Source organism: Mirounga leonina, unplaced genomic scaffold (genome assembly GCF_011800145.1).
Source record: "Mirounga leonina isolate KUSES-001 unplaced genomic scaffold, KU_Mleo_1.0 Mir_176, whole genome shotgun sequence".
Taxonomy (NCBI): Eukaryota; Metazoa; Chordata; class Mammalia; order Carnivora; family Phocidae; genus Mirounga; species Mirounga leonina.
In genome coordinates this window covers 8,414,343-8,438,302 of record NW_023270454.1, presented here as the reverse complement: position 1 = coordinate 8,438,302, position 23,960 = coordinate 8,414,343, and the positions used below count along the sequence as shown (strand labels likewise).

Genomic DNA, 23,960 nt, shown 5'->3' with positions numbered 1-23,960 from the left:
TACATGACAAAAACATGGGGCAGGAAAGTAATTATTGTTGATTGGAACCCAAGAAAATGAAATAGAGGCAGGCATGGGTGGGCCTTCACAGTGTATACTTTCCGGCAATCCTTTGCTTCTGACTGGTTGTCTTGACTTTGCTTGATCCCTGCTCTCTCTCTTTGGACTGTCCCCAGTCTGTTTTTCTAGTAACATTTGTAATCTAGGGGTCGAGGTGACTTCAGGCTCCCTGCAACTGCAAGGCATAACCCGGTCCTCTTGACTTTCGCAGTCTAATGTCTCCTGTCCTTTCCCACCTTATCTAAGGTTGTTTATCTCTTAAATAGCTCTGTTATCTCTCCTATGGGTGGGAAAAGCTGGCTGCTTCAGCCCATTTTAAGGACTTTCTCTGAGAAGACTATTATTATAGAGGTTATAGTGTGGAAGCCTAACGGAGGAGGACTCCAGTTAGGATTTAGTGTTTAATAGTATTCGTTGAGTTGAGCTGAATGGGTATTTTCACCATGTGGTATTTTCCTGTACCTGGTATGCTTCACAGTGAGAGCCACGTCTAGATAGTCTTAAGCCTGTACAGAAATTTTTTTTCCTCGGACTTGCACGCCTCTGGTCTCAGTTACTAGCACCTCCCCTGGGGCGCAGTGTAGGATGAGCTGGAGTTGGTCCACCCTCAAAATGGTCCTGTTCTGGATTTTATCTTCCTGCTCTGAACAGTGAGATAAACATACTTTTAATCCTCATTTTTAATGCACTCACTAGAAAGCAGACAGTGTTGTTCCAGAATGGATTTCCTGTGTCATAGAAATCACAGAAGCATAAAAGGAAAAACCAGATGTGCACAAGAGAGCTGGCCTGGGCTTACACATTCTTGAATACCCAGAGTCATAGGGCTTTATGGTCCATGTTCCTAAAGCCAGCTCATTTTTTCCTCCTTTTGATTATGTACTCTTGCTCATATTCACGGAGTTTTAGAGCTGGGAGGAAGTAGGCACAGATCTGGGTGTTTATGCAGCGGGGTGTATCTGTGGGTATCTTTACACGTGTGAGGACTTGTTTGCTCGAAAGCGTGGCTATGCAGATCTAAGCAAGCTGTTCCAGGGATACCCTTAAGCTTTGAACAACCTACTTGCAACCTATCAATCCTTTCTCTTTAATGAAATGTAAAGCCCACCTTCTCCAGGAAAGCCTTGCAGATTGAGTAGATCAGAGAGAGGACTGCATTTGCCGCAGGCATACCTGAATACTACTGTCTCTTTGGAGTTTCTGAGTTTTGTGCCTTGTTAATGAAAATGCTTAAAATACATGCTGGGCCTGTTTTTGTCCACTGGGATATATTGTGCCTTTTCTCAATCAAAAGAAAAGCATAAAATATGTTACAAATGCAGAATTAGCAGTATTCTCCTTTTCATTTGAACCCATAGCCTCGTCTGAGGTTGTGATATGGAAGCTGTGTTTAACACCGTGTATCATAGAGGTAATAGAAGTCCCTAGTGTAGGGCGCCTGGGTGGCTCAGTTGGTTGGGCGACTGCCTTCGGCTCAGGTCATGATCCCAGGGTCCTGGGATCGAGTCCCACATCGGGCTCCCGGCTCGGCGGGAAGCCTGCTTCTCCCTCTCCCACTCCCCCTGCTTGTGTTCCTGCTTTCGCTGTCTCTGTCTCTGTCAAATAAATAAATAAAATCTTAAAAAAAAAAAAAAAAAAGAAGTCCCTAGTGTAAGTGGATGAGAAGCAGGTGGCAAACAATGGGGCAGTTGGGATCTTGATGCCCTCCTATAGGACAGCTAAATTCTGGAGGGATTCAGTGGGACTAAAGCAGTGGATAGGGACCTGGTTCGGGGGTAACTTTGTGGTAGTCTAAACAGACCCTGAATTCATGATTATTTCTTGAAAGTTGATTATATGCTAGACACTGTTTTAGAAGCTGGGGATATAGCAGGAAACAAAAAATAGTCTCTACTGTCCTTAAACCTGTAATTGAGTGGATGGAGACAGGCTGTCAGGTGATGACAAGTGCTAGGAAGAAAACTAAAGCAGGGCCAAGGGATGGGTGGGTGGTGCTATTTTAGATAGGTTAGCCAGAGACTGTCTTTTTCAAATGAGTGCATTTGAACAGGGACCTGAATCAAGTGATGGATGGAGCAAGTCATATGGGTATCTGGAGGAAGATCATTCCAACCTAAAGGAATAGCCTTAGAAAGGTTGCTTTAGAAGCGGGTCTAAGAACAGCAAGGGAGCCAATGTGGCTGGCCCGGAGTGAGCCAGGGAAGAGTGGCGGGCAGTGGGGCCAGAGAGTTGCCTGGGGCAAGACTAGGTAGGACCTTATAGTGAGGGAGGTGGGAAGCCACTGAAGGTTTTGAGCAGAATAGTGATGTGATCTGACTTAGGTTTTAAAAGGATCACTCTGGTTGCCATGGTGTTGAGTAGGGAGGCAAGAGAAAAAGCAGGGAGACCAGTTAGGAGCCTCTTGTGGAAGTCCAGGTCAGGGAGGTAGTGGTCTGGCTGGGGGAGTAGTGTTGGAAATGGGGGGCGGGGGACAGAACCAGATTCTGGGTATATTTCATAGACAGAACCAAGAGGATTTTCTGGTAGATTGAATGTGGGGCATGAGAAAAAGTAAGGAGTTAAGGATGACTCCAAGTTTTTGTCTGTTTGTTTCCTGAGCGACGGACAAAAATGGAATTGGCATTTACTAAGATGGGGAGAAGGAGATTTTGGAGGGAAATCAGAAGTCTGGTTTTGGACATGGTACATTTGAGATCTTGTTAGACACCCAAGTGGAGATGTCAGGTAGGTGATTAATTGGTGACAAGAGTCTGGAGCTCAGGAGGCCAGGTTAGGTATAAAATAAGGCTGTGGTGGGAGTGGAACCTGAGGACTCAGTTCATTCCATAGGTCTCATCCTGTTCCAAATAAATGGTTACAAAGTCTTCACAGCCCTGGAGTCTACTGAGCATCTGAGGCATGCTTTGGGCCAGGGATTGCCCAGACCATGGATGGAATAGCTCCCATCATTTCCCCGGTCCAACTAGCAATTCATTATTAATCAATGTTTAGCAAGTGCCTACTACAGGCCAGGCACTGTGCCAAATGTTGGGTATTCAATGGAGAACAAGACCTGCTCCTCGGTCTCATAGAAGGTTGAAGGGATTGTAGGGGATTAGGACAAGAGAAAGGAGATCTCAGGACAGTGCAATGGGGGAAAGTATAGGGTGCTATTGGACACAAAGGGGAGGCACCTGATTCAGTCTTGGAGGCTCGAGAAAGTGCTAGCTAAGCTGATTCCTGAAGAATGAGTAGGGATAGTCAGGTAAAGAGGTGAGAGAGGGGTGGAGAGTGTTCTAGGCAGAAAAAAGAGCACGTATCAAGTAAAGAAAAAGTCTGTTCAGGCAGAGGACAAAATTTCTGTGTGGCATGTTTGGAGTGCAGAGTGAAGGGGGCAGAAGCAGAGAGGCAGGTAGTGGCTGGAGAATTAATTAGAAGCCATACCATGAAGGATCCGAATGAGCATTGCTGGGACTTTATTATAAAAGCTATGGGAAGCCTTTGAAACGTTTCAAGCAGAGGAAAGAGGCCATAGTAAAGAATGAATGGGGGTGGGGGGTAGGAGGTGGGGGTTGGCGAGGCTGGAAGCAGTTACATCAGGGGATTGGGGATAGTGGCAATCTCAGACTCATACTGCCCTAAAAATCACTTATAAATGTGTCCATATAATGAGAGGCAGAGCCGGGGTCTGCTTTGCTTAACCTCAGCTCATGGGAGATGCTCTCCAAGAAGCTAATGACTTTGATGGGAAAGAGGTCCAAGATGCCTGCATTGTAATAGGGGGCTAGGGTATGGGAGGAAGCAAGGTGAAGGGCAGTTCTAGGACAGGACAGCCTCCAGGAAGGGTAAGCTCTAGTCATAGGGGAGTCAAGATGGCAAACCAACAAGGTAGTCTTTCTACAATTTGCTTTGTGTAATGTGTATGCTATTCAGTGTGTCTTTAGGACAGGGCCTGGATTCTTTGTGAGGGTGCTAAGTGCTGGGTATGTGTTTGGTAATGGCTGTTTGTGATGGGAAGTTCTCTCCGAGTCTGTGTTAACGTGCAAAACTCTGGAATGCATACTGTGCAAGTATGTACCTGCCGAGGAAAGGGGTATGCGTGCGGCACGCACATTGGGAGAGGGCACATGCCTTTTGCTGGCCTGGGTTCACAAGATTGTCTCAAACAGCATAAGCAGCGGGTTCTGTTCAAACTTAAGAGATTCTTTTGGTTCACTTTGCACACAGCAGGAACGCACATATTTGTCAAGTGAATTTTATTAAAGTTCAATCATTTGGGGAAATATAGAGGTTTGGTTACAAATTTGAACTAGATGTTTTGTTTTTTTTTTTTTTTTAAAGATTTTATTTATTTATTTGACAGAGAAAGACACAGCGAGAGAGGGAACACAAACGGGGAGTGGGAGAGGGAGAAGCAGACTCCCTGCCGAGCAGGGAGCCCGATGCGGGACTTGATCCCGGGACTCCAGGATCATGACCTGAGCCGAAGGCAGTCGCTTAACCAACTGAGCCACCCAGGCGCCCTGAACTAGATGTTTTAAGAAAAACTCAGCCCAGCACCAACATCCCTTTACAAAATCTAGCAGTTGAAGCACTGTCATGGAGTTTATATGCTAGTTGGAGTCCTACCTCGTGTAAAAAGCTTTCACTATTTCATATTATTCAATGAACATTTACCGAACACCTCTGCCAAATAGGCAGTGCTGGGCTGTAGCGGCCGAACTCACCTCCCTTTCCTCTGAGCCACCTTAGTCTGGGTGCAGCAATTAAAGCTTAATTATATGCTATCTTGTATTGTTCCTTAATTGTTGCATATGCAAGAATCCACTTTCAACTGGGCTGTATGTTGCTTGCGGGCAGGGACTATATTACAAACGTCAGGATAAGTGAGGAACTTAGCAGAGAGGTTGAGTATACATTGAGGCATAAGGGAAAAAAGAACGTTAATCTATTTATAAGCCGTAGTAATAAGAACAAGGGAGCATACGTTATTGTTAATTTACTAAAATACTCTTTTAATAAAATGTAAAATTCGAATCTGCATTTTCATGTTAAGGAAAGGTTTTTGTGCATTAATAGAATTGCTGTGATCCCTACCGTGGCTTCATTCTTGTTCTTTTAAATTCAAAACAAGAATGTTTCCTTGAGGATGAGAGTTGAAAGGTAGAATCAGTCTTTGGTGAACTATTTGAGAGGAGAATTATTCTAGAGCAGGATTTCTCAACAGTGGTACTCCTGACATTTTAGACCAGGTAATTCTTAGTTGTGTGGGGCTGTCTTGTGCATTCCAGGGTGTTTTTAGCAGCATAGTTAGATACGAGCAGCACTTCTCCCCTCCTCTGTAAACCACCGCCCCCCCTTGTGTCCAGACGTTGCTAATGTCTCCTGGGGGCAAAATCGCCCCCAGTTGAAAACGTATGTCCTATAAGAATTTGGTTCTACTCTGGTATTTTTCTTATGTAACTAATGGTGGGAGAAGAGGGAAAGGAAACAATATTGCTTATTTGGTATGAGCTAGGCACTATACCTATGCTTTCTATTTCAGCTTACAGATAAAGCAGCTGAGGTTCAGAGAGATAAAAATCTGCTATCACAAAGATAAGGCAGTAAAATCAGGATTGCAAACCAGGCTTGTCTGACTGCAAAGTTTAGTCCTTTCCAGAACACACCCCACTGCCTCCCTGCAAGAAAAACAGCATACCTCAAGTTGAAGAAGTGCAACAAGTATGTCCAAAACTATTTAAAACTTTTGGAGGGGGGGGAATTATTTCTTCTATTCCTTACATTTACTTGAATATAAATGTATATTACCCATACCTATAGACACTGGGGCCCCTCAATACCGTTGTAACTCTGTGGTCTTATCTCTGAAAAACATAGAGCAACACAATGGAACAGCTTCAATTCTCCTTGTTACAAATTATACAAAAGCCAGAGCCTAACGGTGCCAAAAGCGACTGGTATCGTTTACATAAGGGCTGAAAGCTAATAGTTAACTTTCTTTCACTTAATTCCAGAAAGAGTAAATAACACCTCACTTTACAACTACGAACGGGTAAAAATCGAGTAAAATGTCATAAAATGGAGAAGAAACCATTAACCCAAAAAGGAGCTGGAAAGGTTGGTTCCAACGCTCCCTCCCTCTCGCGCTTTCGCTTGCGCTCGGAGCGGGTACCGGCTGCACGGCCTGGGTCTCTATCGCCCCCGCCAAACTCCCGTCCTTGGCGCCCAGAGCTCTCCGGCTTCCTTTCCCGCCCTGGGGCGAGCTCGGCCTCACGGAGAAGCCCATCCCGGAGCCAGGCCTGGAAAAACAACAGCAAGAAACTTTGGCTCGGTGTGCGGGTCAGTGAAAAAAGGCCAACACTCAAGTTTGGTTTGGGGCTGCAGCCGCCGGTTCCGATTTTGGGGTGGGGGTGGCGGGGTGTCACAACTCGGTCAGGTTCAAGTGCGCATGTGCGTGAGGAGTCGCTCGGGCACTTATTGAGCGCCCACTGTCTACGAGCGGCCGGGGGTGTGTATCCCCGGCGCGCGGTGGGTGTGTGAGGAGGCCGCGGGGGCGCGCGGCGGGCGGGGGCGCGCAGGCCGCGTGCGCGCGCGGCGCCTGCGGCTGGGGAGGGGGCCGGGCGGGCGGGGGTGTGTCCCCGAGGCTCGCTCGTTCGCTCGCTGGCTGGCGCGCTCCTCCGCTCCCTTCCCGGGCGGGGAATCCGGGCCGGGTTGTGGCCGCGGCCGCGTACGTGAGCGCAGTGTCCCGGAGAGGGAGGGCAGGCCGGCCAGGTGGGCGCGAACGGAGCCTCGGCGGGCGGGCGGCCGGCCGGAGCGGAGCGGGGCGGTGGGCCGCGCCGGGTGGGCGGGCAGGGGCCGCGGCAGCTGCAGCCCCGAGCCAAGCCGAGCTGTCCGAGCGGGAGCTGCCCGGCCCGCGCTGCTGCTCGTGGCGGGGCGAGGTGAGCTGCGCGGGGACCTCGCGGCGCTGCAGCCCGGGGACGGGGGCGGCCCGGGAACTTCCCACGCTCCGCACGCCCGCGGGGGCCGGGCCGGCGGCCTGAGGGCCCGGGAGGCGGGCGCCGCCGGTTAGCGGCCGGTCGGGGCGCGGGGGCGCTGCGGCAGTGCCAGTGCCCGCGCTGGCTGGGTGGGGGGTGGCCGCCCGCTCTCCCGTGCGCCGCCTTGTTTATCTTGCCCGCCGCGGGCGCTCGCAGAGGCACCCCCTCCCCAACTTGGAGCGCTTGTCCGGAGTCGCCTCTCCGACGGAGACTGACCTGCCCCCTCCCTGACCCTTTCCGGCTGGGCCGGCAGCCCAGCCCTCCCGGCGCCCCGCGCGTTCCTGCCCACTCCACCGAGCGAGCGAGCGAGCGGGCGAGCGAGCGGGCGAGTGCCGGGCTCCCGGACGCGCGGGGCGACACACCCTCCACCTCGGGGGGCTGCCCCCCACCCTTTCTGTCCCCTTTTGTCTACCCCCACTTCCTTCCAGGCGGTTTAATCCTGCCTCTCCTCACCGGAGGCCCCTGGCCCTGCTTGGAAGCGGCACTGTGGGCATGTGGGGTGCTCGGGTGGGGGGCCTGGACTGGGAGTTGGTCATGTGCAAACAATTTCAAAGGCAGAATTTTCTTCCCTGTCTTGGAGTTAAGGGCTCCGCGCCTTCACTTTAGGATTGACTCCGAAAGCTAAAGAAGCCCACCTGCCAGACGGTGGGGGTGCCCCTGCCTCCTTGATTTCAGGCGGTCCTGGGCAGTTCTCAGTGGCTTTGGAACATTTCCACCAGGCAGGCGTTTTCGTGATGTCAGGCCTCCAGGCGCAGGGTTACCTACAGGGCACCACTCTCTTCTTTACACTCCTCTTTCTAGAAAAGTGTCTCTGGTGCAGTTTGCCTGAAAGTGAGTGATCAACAGGTATTGAAGGCTTTTTTGACACCCTCCTGAGGTGTTGTGTAAACAGAGGTTCCGGGTCTCAAGGAACTTGAAACACAGGGAACCAGCAATTAAGTTCAACTCCACAGGTACTTTTGAGGGGCTGCTGCGTTCTCAGCACCGTGCCAGGCTCTCAGGGAGAGATGATAAGAGGCAGACAAGAAATCTAAGGCCTCAGAAATCCTACTGACCGGGTGGAAGTGATTTGAGAGCTCAAGTTCAAATTAATGCGCTATGGCTGCCTAAATTACTGTAAATGCTGGAGGGGGGGGAGGAGGAATATCAAAGGAAAGGTTAGAGTTGGGGAATGGATTGAGGGTACTAAGTTACGAAATAAGTTAGGCACTTTGAGAATAACTCACTGGCCAAGGCCCAAAGGCAAGCGAGGGAGAAGTGACAGGTGCCAGAGGAGACTGGGTTCCAACAGTTTATCTCGGTGAGGGAGGATGCAAAAGATACCTGAAATGATTCCTTTCAGGGTTTATAATCTCATGGAGGAGACAGAAAGCCTTGAGCATGTGAAATAAGACCTCAAGATAAGGCACAATTAACTGTCAAAATTCGAGGTGTAGCAGAGATGCTGTTGAAACTCAGAGAAGAGGTCTATGGGCAGGAATCACCAGCACTGTATTCCTGGAGCATGAGACCCTTGAGATGGGTCTTGAGGTGCGATTGAACATGGCTTTCCTGAGAGACAGGAGATGGGCTTGGCCAGATGAGGGAACGTTTCCTGAGCAGGAGATAAAGATGGAGAGGAACAATGGCTAAGATTGTGAAAGTCCTAGAAAGCCAGACTGGGGAATTGCACTTTACCCTGTGTGTACTGGGGAGACATGAAAGGTTTTTGAGCCAGAGAGTGACGTAATGAAAGGGTGTTTGGAAAGGTTTGTAAAAGTAATGTTCGGAGACAGATCAGTCAACTGTTACAGTTGCGGAGTGCTCAGAGCTTGGACTGGGATAACTGGAAATGAAAAGGGGGTGGATTTTAGAAGCATTACTGTTGAAATAATCTCTTGACAGGGGCAGGGTGAAGGAAGGAGATGAATGGAAATTAATTCTTTGTGGAAATTGATTACACGCCAGGGCCTTGGAACTGCTGTAGTTGGTAACTCGAGAAATCGGAAATGTGTGTTTTGGAGAGAAGCAATTGACAGGCTGCAGAGGTTCGTATTTGCCAAGACGTCCAAACATAGGTGTCTTGCAAGCAGCTGAAGCTCTGAGATTGGTGGGAAACCGGGCTGCCAAAGCTGGGAGAGGGAAGGCACTCTGCATGGGGTGTTTTCTTGGTCATAGGTCCTAGCACTAGAGGACGCTAGTGAGTGGCAGCGAGGGTCTGAATTGGAAGACTGTTCTGTATTGCCATTCAGATGACATTGCCAGGTCCTGAACCTGAAGTTGGCAAAGCAACTTGGGATTTGGAGATGGGAGGGAAGAATGGAGTTTGCTAAGTGCAGAAATTGTTGGGCTTTGAAACAAATTGAATAATGCTCTCCACTGAGACCTGCAACCTAGTCCTCGTGTCCCTTCGTAGGTGTGTGCGGGGGGGAAGCCACAAGATGCGGGAGCAGCAAGGTGACCAGCAAGGAGGGAATTTGGGGCCTAGCGAGACTGCCTGTCCCAGGGCCAGGTCTGTCCTAACCTGTGCCATTGCCGGTTCCCAGGAACCAAGCGACCTGCAAGTGGGGAGCTGGCGCAGGTTTTTTCCTGAGCTCTGAATTCCGCTTTCTTGTCGCAAGGGTGACTTAGGGTGATTTGCTGAGCAAATTCCCCAAGCCTCAACTTGCAACATCTGAGGGCTGGTGAATTTGGAGGAGGATTGCAAAAAGTTGCAGAATGGAGTGGAGAATGTGCTTACAGTTCCTGAGCCTCCTTGTTTCTCTGAGGTGCTGGATCAGTGAACTAGGGGAAGCTGCTTTGCATGGGCAGAGGCGTCCATCAGATATTTTTCCTTTATAGGGAATATATGACTGTCAAAAAAAATTCATGGAGCAGTGGTTGAACTAATTTACTCTTTAAGAAGTAGTGTTTGTTTTTTGTTTTTTTTGGCACTGTTTTTGTCTGTGACCTACATTAAGAAATAAAATTTACATCATGACCTAGGTACATTAAATCATGTATATAAAAATCTAATTTAAGGGCGCCTGGGTGGCTCAGTTGGTTAATCGACTGCCTTCGGCTCAGGTCATGATCCTGGAGTCCCGGGATCGAGTCCCGCATCGGGCTCCCTGCTCAGCAGGGAGTCTGCTTCTCCCTCTGACCCTCCTCCCATGCTCTCTGTCTCTCATTCTCTCTCGCAAATAAATAAAATCTTAAAAAAAAAAAAACTAATTTAAATTCCTGAAGTATTCCTTTCTTTTGTTTGGTGCAATCTCCTTTGATTCTTTATTTTCCATTCTTTTATTTTTCATTTAAAAATGCTTACTGTCTCCTGCTAAGTTGACTTAACCACTCTGTCATGGATGTAACCCACGGTTTGGAAAACACAGTTATAGAGAGTTTTCACATCTAGTAAGTGTTTATTAAGCTGCTTGTGTGCAGGGCTCCCCTTACCAGTGCTGTAAGTGGAAGGAAACATAAGGCAGAGATTGAACATTTACAGGCTAGTTGGAGAGAGAAGGTATACCTATGATTAAGGAACAAGGCAAGATGATTAAATGCCAAAGTGAAAAATAAGTCCCTGTAGGGTTCATAGGAGGGGGCAAGCAGCTTGTGCTGGAGTGGCTTGGGAACACTTTTGGGGATAGGGAAGGAAGTCTGGGATGAACTCGGGGTGTCGCATGGTGCCGCACAGGTCGGGGGGTATGTAACGTGGACAGAGGCTTGGAGTTAGGATGTGCACAGTGTGTGTAAGAGTGAATAAAAGAGGGTTCTTATTAGAGAGGGGGGAGAAGCTGGTCTAGAAAGGTAGGTTAGGATCAAAGTGTAGGGGTTGTAAACCAGTGACCCAAAGAATGTGTTCTGCCTACAGAAATGTTACAATTTGGAGTATACAAGGGTTTTAAAGAATTGGGAACAATCCAGAAAACCTCTGGACTGGGGACTCTCATAAAAGAATCAGATCAGGCAGTGAGTAGTGGCGGCCCCCTGTGGACAGCAGACAGGCCTTGTGGTCCCCAGTTATCGTAGTCCCGGCACCCCCTCTGCATGAGTACAGTCTCTTTACATTCCCTGTTTAGTCTGCAGGCCTTTGGGTTTGTGACCTGATCTTTCAAGAGACTTAAATGCCAACCTAGGGAATTTGGGATGGCTGTCCTGGCTCTGGGTGGCTGGGAGTGTGACATGATGGAATCTGAGATATTTGTGTGCAAGTGATTTGTTTTAGGCAAGTCAGCGGCACTTTCTGAGTTGCTGCTGGCTAGGACTTTGAAATATTTTTTCTGATGATTGGAATGGTACTAACTAGAGAGGGCTTTTGGGCTCTATTCTGTATTGTGAGGCCAATTTCTAGTGACCCCAAGATCTCTCAAGCGCTTCCGTTTTCTGCTTCTGGCTGGCATGGGTAGATGGGGGCTCCTGGCACGGATCTTCTGAGAATGATGTTGGGGTAATAATTTGGTAAGATGTGCGTCACTACTGTCAAATGCCATATGACATTAGAGTCTCAGGATCTTTGGTTATATGAGTCAGTAATAAAGGAACAGCAAAGAGAGGGACTGTGTCATTTCTTACTTCCCTATTCCTAGGATACCCCCAAGGGGTAGGCCTCTAGGGTCCAGAGATTCATAATCCAGGATTCAAAATGACCACAGAATTACTGGTTCAAACCCAGGTGTTAGTGCAAATGACCCCTGGAAAACTAGGCTTATTTGGGGACCAGCTGAAATGAGTAAATTCAGGTCTGCGTGGTCTAGGGACAGTTTGGTTTACCCCCCAAGACCATAACCACCAGTGATTCCGAGCATTTCCCCAGGTGAGCTACAGGTGAGCGGGACCAAATAGTCGTCGCCCTGCTTTATGCAGCTTGCACAGTCTGATTACTTAAAACGTTGCTGTTACGACATTAACAGAAGTCAAAGGTGAAGGGCTCTTTGCTTAAAAATGTGTGGCTGTAGGATGTCAGGATAACCAGAAGTCAGCGTAATGGTATCAAATTGAACTCATTTCCTGTTTTATAGGGTGCTTCATTACTAGAACAGAGAAATGAGGGAATTGTGGCTTTAGTAAAGTATTTAACAGTTTCTTTAGATATGATGGTCCAGGGGTGCCTGGGTGGCTCAGTCGTTAAGCGTCTGCCTTCGGCTCAGGTCATGATCCCAGGGTCCTGGGATCGAGCCCCATGTTGGGCTCCCTGCTCAGCGGGAAGCCTGCTTCTCCCTCTCCCACTCCCCCTGCTTGTGTTCCCTCTCTCGCTGTATCTCTCTCTGTCAAATAAATAAAATCTTTAAAAAAAAAAAAAAAAGATATGATGGTCCATATTAAATAAGCAGTGGAATGTGGGCTGGATGGTGTTATTAATTTGACAGTCATATGCAAAAACTGTTAATTAGTGGCACTGAGTCAGCCTGGAAGGGGGTCTGAAGAGGAGTGTCACAGGGTTCTATTCTTGGCCTTGAGCTGTTCAGCCTTTTTTCCAGTGTTGTGGATGGCGGCACAGAAGGTGTGTTTGTCAGCTTCGTTGATGGCACAGAGGTGGGATGGATTGCTTATTTAGTAGCTAGATCAAGGTTCACAGTCATCCAGAATGAAGGCCCAAATTAAAAAAGAAATTCAGTAAGGGATAAATATAAAGTCTGATTTAGTTTTTAAAATTTGAATTGTTCATACGTTCTGGTAAGTTAATTCCACTTCTGGAAGTACAGCGAAGACCAGATCCAAGATGTAGATGATGTTTATGCACAGAGACTATTCGAAGTTTTTTCTTTTTTTTTTTTTTAAACTCTAGTGAAAAATTAGAAACAGCCTAAATATCCAGTGGTGTGACTGGACTGGAAGTAATCTCTAAGTGATTCTGATGGATAGGTCTTTATGATACAGTACGATGAAGCCATTAAAAATAATGTTTAGGGGGCACCTGGGTGGTGGGTGGCTCAATCGGTTAAGCGACTGATTCTTGCTTTTGGCTTCAGGTCGGGCTCTCAGGGTTGTGAGATGGAGCCCAACATTGGGCTCAGCGCTCAGTGCAGTCTTGAGATTCTCTCTCCCTCTCCTTCTGCCCCTCCCATTCACATGCTCTCTCTGTCTCTGCTTAAAACAAATAAATCTTAAAAAAAATAATGTTTAGGAATAGCTTTAAAATAACATGGACAAATGTTTCTGCTAAAAGTTAAAGTGCCTCTACAGTATGATTTCAAATCTTAAAGAAACAAAGTGCATAGAAAATGGCTGAAAGTAAATATACTAATAATTCTGATACAAAATTACTAATACTGGAAGGGTGGATGGAGTTGAGTGACTTTTTTTTTACATTTTAAATTTATTATTTGTATTTTCTATAATGTGTATTTATAGCACAGTGGGGGAAAACACTGCTATATATATATATATATTTTTTTTTTTTTTTTTAAGATTTTATTTATTTGAGAGAGAGAGAGCACATGAGAGGGGGGGAGGGTCAGAGGGAGAAGCAGACTCCCCGCCGAGCAGGGAGCCCGATGTGGGACTCGATCCTGGGACTCCAGGATCATGACCTGAGCTGAAGGCAGTCGCTCAACCAACTGAGCCACCCAGGCGCCCCTGCTATATATTTTTTAATGTATTTTTTTAGAGCAGTTCTGGGTTTACAGCAAGATTGAGAAGGTATAGAGGTTTCCCATTTACCCCCTGGCCCCCTCCCCCAATGCATAACTTCCCCACCAGAGTGGTACATTTGTTGCAATTGATGAACCCATATTGACATGTCTAATCATCCAAAGACCATAGTTTACATTAGGGTTTACTATTGGTGTTGTACATTCTATGAGTTTGGACAAATGTGTAATGACATGTATCCACCATTAAGTATCATACAGAGTACTTTTATACCCTAAAATCCTCTGTGCTTTGCCTGTTTATCTCTCCCTCCCCCCAACGCTCAGCAACCATGTTTACTTCTTACTATGGTGACAGTTTCGCTTTTTCCAGGATGTCATATAATTGGAATCGTACAGCATATAGTCTTTTCAGATTGGCTACTTTTGCTTAGTAATATGCAATTAAACTTTTTCCCTGTCTTTTAGTGGTCTGATAGCTCATTTCTTTATAGCAGTGAAGAATACTCCATTGGATGTGCCACAGTTTATGTATCCATTCACCTCCTGAAGGGCATCTTGGTTGCTTCCAAGTTTCAGCACTTTTTATGACTAAAACTGCTGTAGACATCTGCAGCTGCTGTAGGTTTTCATATGGACATACGTTTTGAACTCCTTTGGATAAATACCAAGGAGTGTGATTGCCAGATCATATGATAAGGGTATGTTTAGCTTTGTAAGGAACTTCCAGACTGTCTTCCAAAGTGGCTGTATCATTTTGCATTCCCACCAGCAATGAATGAGAGTTCCTATTGCTCCACCTCCTCGCCAGCATTTGGTGTTGTCATGGCTCTGGATTTTGGCCATTCTCATAGGTGTGTAGTGGTATCTTGTTTTAATTTGCACTTACCTAGTGACATGTGATGACATCTTTTCATGTGCTTTTTTGCCATCTGTGTATCTTCTTTGGTGAGGTGTCTGTTAAGATCTTTGACCCATTTGTTAATCGAATTGTGGGTTTTCTTATTGTTGAGTTCTTTTTTCTTTTTAAAGATTTTATTTATTTATTTGACAGAGAGAGACACAGTGAGAGAGGGAACACAAGCAGGGGGAGTGGGAGAGGGAGAAGCAGGCTTCCCGCCGAGCAGGGAGCCCGATGCGGGGCTCGATCCCAGGAGCCTGGGATCGTGACCTGAGCTGAAGGCAGACGCGTAACGACTGAGCCACCCAGGCGCCCCTGTTGTTGAGTTTTAAGAGTTCTTTGTATATTATGGATAACAGTCCTTTATCAGATGTGTCTTTTGCAACTGTTTTTTCCCCCCAGTCTGTGGTTTGTCTTTTCATTCTCTTGATCACAGCTATTAAAAACAAAACAAAACAAAACATTTTGTTGTTCAAGGACAGGATAGGGTAAAAGTAGATGGTTTATTCCGTGACTGATCTTGAGTACCTCTCTACTGTGTGTCAAGCACTGGTTTAGTCCCTGGAGTCACAAAATAAGACTCAGCCCCTGACCTGAAGTTGATGATCTAATTGAAAGAGGGAGATCAACAGATGAATAGACAAGCACACTGTAGCCCTCTTGGTACTCCACACATACGGAGGGGGAGCAAATCACGTAGGAAAAAAGTTTTGAGATTGTTATATTGTTCATGGCTTAACGTGAGCCCTGAGTGGGGTGAGGCTTTTAGAAAATTGAATCTAGTTCATAACTGGATTGGAAATTCATCAATCCAATCACAGGATCTATTTTTAAAATAATGACTTCTGGTCATTTGACCTTTGGGGCCATGAGGGGGTCGGGGAGGCATGATTTAAGGGAAACACGAGCAAGCAAGACTATCCTCGGGAGGGACACTAGGATGATGTAGGATCAGGAATGACTGGAGTGCGTATACTCATGCGGTGGGTACATAATAGTGCTTTCATGTACTTTCATGGTTATCAGGTATAGGAAAGAGTAGATTTACTCATTTTTGCTCCCGGTGTTGGAATATGACCAGTGGATAGAACAATTGCTTTATCCTCTCTAGTTTCCGATCTCTCATCTGTAGAATGATTATACATTACAGGATTCCTTATCTGTACAATGATTACACTGAACTAGATGAGCTTTAAGTTTCCTTTTAACCCTAAATACGGGGAGAACAGACTTCAGTTCACTATGAAAATGGGTTTTGTAGCTGGCAGAGCTGTCCAGCAACGGAAATGTCTGCCCATGGAGTAGTGAGCTTCCCATTGTTGGAGGTATTCAGTTTGGGCTGAATGCTGTTGATTAGGGATGCTGTAGGAGAGAAGGACAGGAATTAGGCTGACCTCCAAAGTCCTTTCCAGTTCTTAGGGTTATTATGTGATTTGTAAATGCTGAAAGGTAATGTGGAATAGGGGATATATACCTCTAGTTGCATAGTATTTGGGTCAACGTCATCATGTAAGCTCTTTTAAAAATGTTTATAAATGAGGGACGCCTGGGTGGCTCAGTCGATTAAGCACCTGCCTTCGGCTCAGGTCATGATCCCAGGGTCCTGGAATCGAGTCCCACATTGGGCTCCCTGCTCGGCGGGGAGCCTGCTTCTCCCTCTCCCCCTGCTTGTGCTCTCTCTCTCTCTGACAAATAAATAAAATCTTTTAAAAAAAATGTTTATAAATGAGTCCCCACACTTTTGAGAGACCCTTCTGGGGTCATTTTTAGAAAGGATGAGGAGAACTATTTCATGGTTGGTCAGGGTTGTGGCCCCAGGGCTGCTGAGAACTGAATTTGGTCTTTCAGAAAAGCAAGAAAGTGGAGGGGGGTGGGTGGAAGTGGCAAATAATAAAATAGATGAACATGTCGAAGACCAATGTGTTTATCGGCCAGTTTTATTCAGTGTAACGAATGAATGAAGATGGGGCCCTTTAATTGAATGATGGATCCTCCGCTTGGCTGTGGAGGACCTGGGAATGCCCTTGATCACATCATCTCCTTCTGTTTCATCTCCCATATCACCAGCTAGAGCACATTAAAAACTATCCTGACACCAGGGATAAGACTTAGCCTTGTGATGGCTCTCTAGGTTTAGGGACAAAGAACAAAGGACAAATTTAAAGAAACTTTGGAGTGGGGTTTTCCAGGAATGTACATACTTGGTTTATATCAGACCATAAGTTTGTGGTTCGAGTTAAAAATGTTTACTTTTTCTTTTTTTTTTTTTTAAAGATTTTATTTATTTATTTGAGAGAGAGAGAATGAGAGAGAGCACATGAGAGGGGGAGGATCAGAGGGAGAAGCAGACTCCCCGCCGAGCAGGGAGCCCGATGTGGGACTCGATCCCGGGACTCCAGTATCATGACCTGAGCCGAAGGCAGCCGCTCAACCGACTGAGCCACCCAGGCGCCCCTAAAAATGTTTACTTTTTCAATTTATTAATAGCTTACACATAGAAAATAAAATTTCTATTTCTATAAAATTTGATTTAGTTTACTTTTGCCTAAATTTTACTTGCCTATTTAGAATCTACTGTGATTATTTAAAATTTTTAGATTTTCTTCCTGATATTTTTGGATTACTTTTTGTTGGCCAGGGGGCAGGGGGTGGGGTGGGCAGTGCTAGGGCTAAATCCCATAGCACAATTTCTTAGCTCTGCAGAGAGAATGGAGGCTTATCTTTGGAGAATGTCACAAGATGATTTCTGTGTCCCGGTGATCCAGCCTCACATTTTGGCACTTGAAAAATCAGTATTTGGCAAGAAAGTGCTCTCTTTACGTGGAGTAAAGCAGTTTGGGGGTACAGGAAGTAGGGAACGACAGCTTTAGATGTATGTAAAAATACAGGCAGAACTTAGTTATTTAGAACTATAGTTGGAAATGTTTGTGCCCTTAACGATGAAGAAGGGCCCGGGTCTCCTTTATCTCAGTATTGTTTGGGCCCCATAGAGTATGGCCCATCAGCTGGGTTTGTTGAATTGGTCTGTACTGGTTCCTTGGGCCACTTACCGGAGGTATGGGAAGCACTTAGACTGTCGTACACTTTTTTTTTTTTTTTTAAGCAAAGTATGATAAGAAATAACCGTTCACAGCCTTTTTTGTCCTTTGAGTATTGGGAAGCCATAAAACTCTTTTAGTAAAAACAACCACTTTCAGTGGCTGTTTTTTTCAGTGCTGGCGGAATGAAAAACTCCCTCTCCTCTTTCTATTTTTCTTCTGCTGGAAATGAATTGCTCTTGGTGTGCCGTTCTTAAATTCATGTGTCCTCTATCCATTTTAATCTTGTTATCTATTTTTATGGTGACTGTCGCCATGGTACTCGAGCTCTTTACATAGCACAACAGAGATTTCAGATGTCTGATAGGACAGCTCAAAGTTCTGCTGCAGCCAGCAGAGAAACAGTGTTTGAGTCCCCCTTTTTTTTTTTAATTGAGGTATCATTTGCATACAGTGGAATGCTTAGATCTTAAGTAAAGCTTAAGATCTTTAATCAGTTTTGACACAGAACATTTCTATCACCCCAGACATGTTCCTTGTGACCATTTCCAGTTTAGCCCCTCCCCCCCACCAGAAGTACTACAACTCTGATTTCTATTACCCCAGGTTCGTTTTGCCTCCTAGGTTCTTAATATTAAAATGTTGTGTTTCTGAGTAGGGCTTTGAGGAGGCGGAAGAGTGTGTGTTTAAAAATCAGTATTCTATATGTTTAGGTGGCCTTGGTAAGTAAATAATTTTTGGTGCTTGTCTGCTCTTGCGGACAGATTTTTCCTTCTCATTAGTCCATGGGATCCGGATTAATGTTAGGAATTCTGATACGAAGAGTCTGAACCACAGACAACTAGGCCTAGGGTGGGATACGTGTAGTTGGGTAAAGGCTGCCCCTCTTGGCAGGTGTGTGTGAGCTGGCTGGATTGGAGAGCTAGAACGCTCGAGGAGAAGAACTGCAGTTGCTCCTAGCACATCCCGTTGGATTTCCCAGAAAGCCCCCTGACATACTTTCTCTTCCTGCCTCTTCCTTGAACTAGCATATAAACTTAATGACCCACAGAGCTACAGTGTTGGGCTTGTAATATTGTAACACGATCTGTGTTGCAAAGCCCACTCTCTGCACTGCTGAGCTCTCAGCCTCCTGGAAAGCATGTGTCAGATTCAGCTAGAAATTGCCCCCAACACGTTATTGAAACATTGAACGGGGTCTGTTCCTTCTGTCCTTCCTAAAAAACTTAAAACAGTTAAATGAAATTTTCATTACCAAAGTAGTGCATGAATACATTCTCTGTAGGAAAAAAAAAATCCAAATGCAAACTTTCCAGAGGAAACAAAATCTTCTTTGACAACCACTCCTAATCCCAGTCCTTCTCCAGAGGTTAACTTCTGTTAGGAGTTTGTTGGTATTCAGATGCTTTACATACTCGTGTTTATACCTATAGAACTTAGAACAGGTTCAGTGCATTGTGCTTCGTACTGTGCTATTGCTACCCAGGCCCCCACAACGGGACATCTTGGTGATCGCTTCCTGTCTGTACATCTGGGACTTCTTGATTCTAAGTCCTGCATGGCCTTCCTGAGAACTTTCCCCTGCTTGATGGGCATTTAAGTTATTTCCAAATCCTCTACTGTTACAAAAGCTGTTCCAGTAAACTTGGCTGCACATGCTTCTTTGCAGTGTGCGTGAGCATTTCCGTAGGGTAGATACTGAGCAGAAGCAATGGCTGGGTAATAGGGTGGTCCGATTTGAAATCTTCAGGAAGATGCATTACGAGGTCAGTTCCGTCAGTTCCTAGCTTAGACCTAACGTAGGCCAGGGCACACTTGAAGGGTGTTCAGACATGAAGCAGTTGTTCCCTCCCTCCCTCCCTCCCTCGCCCCTTCTCTCCTTCTCATTGACACACAACGTTTTATTAGTTTCAGGTATACAACATAGTGATTCAGCAACTCTATAAAGTGTAGCTGCCGTCTGTCACCATACATACAATGCCATTACAGTACCATCGACTATATTCCCTTTGCCGTATCTTTCATCTCCATGACTTCTTTGTTCCCTAGCTGGAAGCCTGTATCTCTCACTCCCCTTCAGTCATTGTGCCTGTCCCCCTGCCCCTGTCCCCTCTGGCAAGCAGTTATTTTGTTTTTATGAGTCTGATTCTACTTTTTGTTTATTTCCTTTGTTTCTTAGATTCCACGGAGGAATCGTATGGTATTTGTCTCATATAGCATAATACCCTCTAGGTCTGTCCATGTTGTCACAAATGGCAAGATCTCATATATATATATATATTTTAATGGCTGAGTAATATTCCATTGTATATGTACCCTGCATCATCTTTATCCATCTGTGGACACTTGGGTTGCTTCTGTATGTTGACTACTATAAATAATGCTGCAGTGAATACAGGGGTGCATATATCTTTTCAAATTAGTGTTTTCACTTTCTTTGGGTAAATACCCAGTAGTGGAATCAGATGGTATTTCTATTTTTAATTTTAATTTTTTTTAAAGATTTTATTTATTTATTTGACAGAGAGAGAGAGAGAGCGAGAGCAGGAACACAAGCAGGGGGAGTGGAAGAGGGAGAAGCAGGCTTCCTGCTGAGCAGGGAGCCCGATATGGGACTCGATCCCAGGACCCTGGGATCATGACCTGAGCCGAAGGCAGACGCTTAACGACTGAGCCACCCAGGTGCCCTCTATTTTTAATTTTTTTGAGGAACATCCATACTGTTTTCACAGTGGCTGCACCAGTTTGCCTTTCTACCCACAGTGCGTGAGAGTTCCCTTTTCTCCACATCCTGTGATTTCTTATTTTAAATTTTTAAAATTTTTAAAATTTCTTCTTGATTTTAGCCATTCTGACAGATGCAAGGTGATAGCTCATCGTGGTTTTGATTTGCATTTCCCTGATAATTAGTGATACTGAGCATCTTTTTGTGTGTCTGTTGGTCAGCTGTATGTCTTCTTGGGGAAATGTCTATTCAGTTTCTCTGCCCAATTTTAATCAGATTATTTATTTTGGGGGTGTTGAGTTATATAAATTCTTCATATATTTTGGATACTAACCCCTAATTGGCTATGTCATTGGCAAATATTTTCTCCCATTCAGTAGAGTTGCCTTTCTATTTTTTTTTTTTTTTTTTAAAGATTTTATTCATTTGACAGAGACACAGCGAGAGAGGGAACACAAGCAAGGGGAGTGGGAGAGGGAGAAGCAGGCCTCCCGCGGAGCAGGGAGCCCGATGTGGGACTCCATCCCAGGACCCCGGGATCATGACCCGGGCCGAAGGCAGACGCTTAACGACTGAGCCACCCAGGCGCCCCGAGTTGCCTTTCTATTTTGTCGATGGTTTCCTTCATTGTGCAAAAACATTTATTTTGGTGTAGTCCCAATAGTTTATTTTTGCTTTTGTTTCCCTTGCCACAGGAGACAAATCTAGAAAAATGTTGCTAAGGCCAATGTCAAAGAAATTACTGCCCATGTTCTCTTCTAGGATTTTTATGGCTTCAGGTCTCACATTTAGGTCTTTAATGCTTTTTGAGTTTCTTTTTGTGTTTGGTGTAAGCAAGTGGTCATTCTTTTACATGTAGCTGTCCCTTCTTCCCAGCACCATTTATTGAAGAGATGGTCCCTTTTCCCTATTTTGTATTCTTGCCTCCTTTGTCATAGATTAATTGACCGTATAAACAGGGGTTTATTTCTGGATTCTCTTCTGTTCTATTGATCTATGTGTCTGTTTTTGTGTCAGTACCATACTGTTTTGTCTATTGCAGCTTTGTAATCTGGGATTATGATATGTCCAATTTTGTTCTTTCTCAAGACTGCTTTGGTGTTCACGGCCTTTTATGATTCCATACAAATTTTAGTATTGTTTGTTTTAAGTCTGTGAAAAATGCTGTTGGTATTTTGATAGGGTTTGCATCAGATCTGCAGATTGCCTTGGGCAGTATGGGCATTTTAACAATATTAATTCTTCCAATCCATGAGCATGGAATATCTTTCCATTTGTTTGTGTCATCCTCAATTTCTTTCATTGATGTTTTATAGTTTTCAGTGTACAGGTCTTTCACATCCTTGGTTAAGTTTATACCTTGGTATTTTACTCTTTTTGGTATGGCTATAAATGGAATTGTTTTCTTAATTTTTCTCTCTGCTACTTCATTATTGGTGTGTAGAAATACACCTGATTTCTGGGTATTAATTTTGTATCCTGTAACTATACTGGGTCCATTTATAACTTCTAATAGTTTTTTGATGAAGTCTTAAGGGTTTTCTGTGTATAGTATTATGTCATCTGCAAATAGTGACAGTTTAACCTCTTCCTTACCAATATGGGTGCTTTTTTTCCCCCTCTCATGTCTGCTTGCTCAGGCTTGGATGAAGCAATTGTTTTCTAAGACTAGGGCAGGGTTTAGGTTGTGCTAGGTGTGTGCCCCCCCATAAGTCAGGGCTGATTGGCTGCAACGGTTGGTATTGGGAAGAGCCCCTCTGAGCCCCATCATTCATTCTGTCTGGTCTCCTCAAGGACTTTGGTCTGCATGTTGGTGGTGGTTGTGTGGAGAAGAATCACAGGATAGATGAGTAGCACATTGAGGACTCTGGATGGCAAATTCTAAATCCAGTTCATTTCCAAACTGGAGACCTTCGGTGCATCTGTAATTCTTCTCTGTGACATCTTTAGAATTCCAAGTGTGGCTTAAATGCTCAAGCCAAGGGTGAGGCACATTTGGAAGCATTTTAGTGTTCTTAAAAAAAAAAAAAAATCTAGAGCACTGTCATGTTACTTTTATTAACAGTTTCATTTTATTTGGAGAAGGATGATGTGTGTCTCTCTGTATTTACACTTCTTGCCATCATCTGGATTTCCGAGAACTCCTAGAAATCATGAAAATTCATCATGTCAGGCCAAATCCATACCTTTAGGAGCCAGTGTGGCAAGGAAGCACTTGGCTGTGTGCTCCTGAAGGCACACGCTGGGGCTGCTGATCACCTCACTGGTGAGAGAGGCAGGGCCCTTTTGCAGCCATAATTACTACGCATGTATTTGCCTTCAGATCCCTTATGTAGATGTTAATGCAGACGGTTCTGGTTCTGACCCCAGGGGGGACCCCCCCCCTCCAGTTGCATTAATAAAACCCTTGTCCAAACCCAGTGATGCATTTATGTAGCCTCCTTTTGGGGGTGTTGAGGCATCTCCTCCTCTGGTCTCCCTTGAGCGTCAACAGATGGTACCTCTTCTGTCATTTCAGGATTTGGTGACAAAGTTGGCACCCTGCCTTATCTCTGGGCTCTCCTGGCCTTGGTCTTTCTGGCCTTCTTAGCATGCCCTCCCCATCACACAACCCATTTAGGTGGCTGTCCTCTGGTTTTACAAGCTGTCTTTCTTGGTGGACAGCAGCCAGTGTTCTCAGTGTAGACGAATCTCTTAATTTTATGGGGGGCGGGGGATAGGTGGGCAGTGTGTTTGTTTTTAGTACTCTTGCAGTGGTGCTGGACAAAACGGTTTGTCCGTCTTGTCTTTTGGCCCTTGTGACCACAGCAGTATGACAGTCTGACCTACAGTGACATCGAGGTCCTTTTTGGGGTTCTGACTGTTGCCCCCGGGCTTTGACATGGTCTTGATTGTTTCTCCTTACCTGTATTATATTGCCCTTGCCATTGTTAAGTTTACTGGCTGCTTTTCCTCCTGTTTGGTCAAAGTTTCCCTTGTAATCTTCCCAGAAGTTGGGCTTATCCCTACTCAGAGTTGAGTCCCTTTTTTCTTTTTTTAAGATTTAAAAAAAAAAAAAAAAAAGATTTTTTTTTTTTTTATTTGAGAGAGAGAGCACGAGCAGGGGGAGAGGCAGAGGGAGAGGGAGACTCCCCACTGAGCAGGAGCCCAATTTGGGGCTCAATCCCAGGACTCCAGGATCATGACCTGAGCCGAAGGCAGACGCTTAACCGACTGAGCCACCCAGGCGCCTCTAGTGCCTTTTATCTTTTACTTTTTTCTGGCTATCATTTATCAGGTACTCTGCAAGGAAGGGATGGTGCTTAGTACCTGAGGTGCATTTTTTCACTTTTTCCTAGGCTTCTCTGTCAGACCCAGCAAATCAGAATCTTTAGGAAGAGGAGTTTGGAGACCCTTTAAAACCAAGAGGCTGTTGAAAACAAAGCTGCATTGCTCCCTCAAAGCCCCACATTATCCTTTGAGTAGGAGCCAATGCTTTCCTCATTTTATAGGTGAGGAAGCTGAGGTACAGAGAGGCGAGGTGATTTGCCCGAGGTCACGCAATGGGAAGTTAGAGTTCGTTTGCAACCCTGACTCTTTCACTCTGCATTCTCTTGGGGTATTTATAAAAGTGTTAAATAAGAATAATTTTAGTCCTGACCCTGGGTGAGCCCCACGCTTGATACTTTG

The 23,960-nt window shown here is 45.5% G+C and overlaps 1 protein-coding gene across 3 annotated transcripts in view; it reads left to right on the top strand.

The window, feature by feature from the left end:
• ZNF395 (zinc finger protein 395) overlaps positions 1-23,960 on the top strand; it is a 59,783-nt gene that overhangs the window by 5,083 nt on the left and 30,740 nt on the right. Inside the window, exons 3-4 of one of the 3 annotated variants that reach the window (XM_035022628.1) lie at positions 5,585-5,763; positions 6,057-6,159. The gene's annotated coding sequence lies outside the window, so the exon portion shown is untranslated. Of the gene's footprint in view, positions 1-5,584; positions 5,764-6,056; positions 6,160-6,797; positions 6,814-6,857; positions 6,981-23,960 lie in introns of those variants that run through there. The other 2 variants (XM_035022631.1, XM_035022629.1) reach the window with 2 other exon arrangements.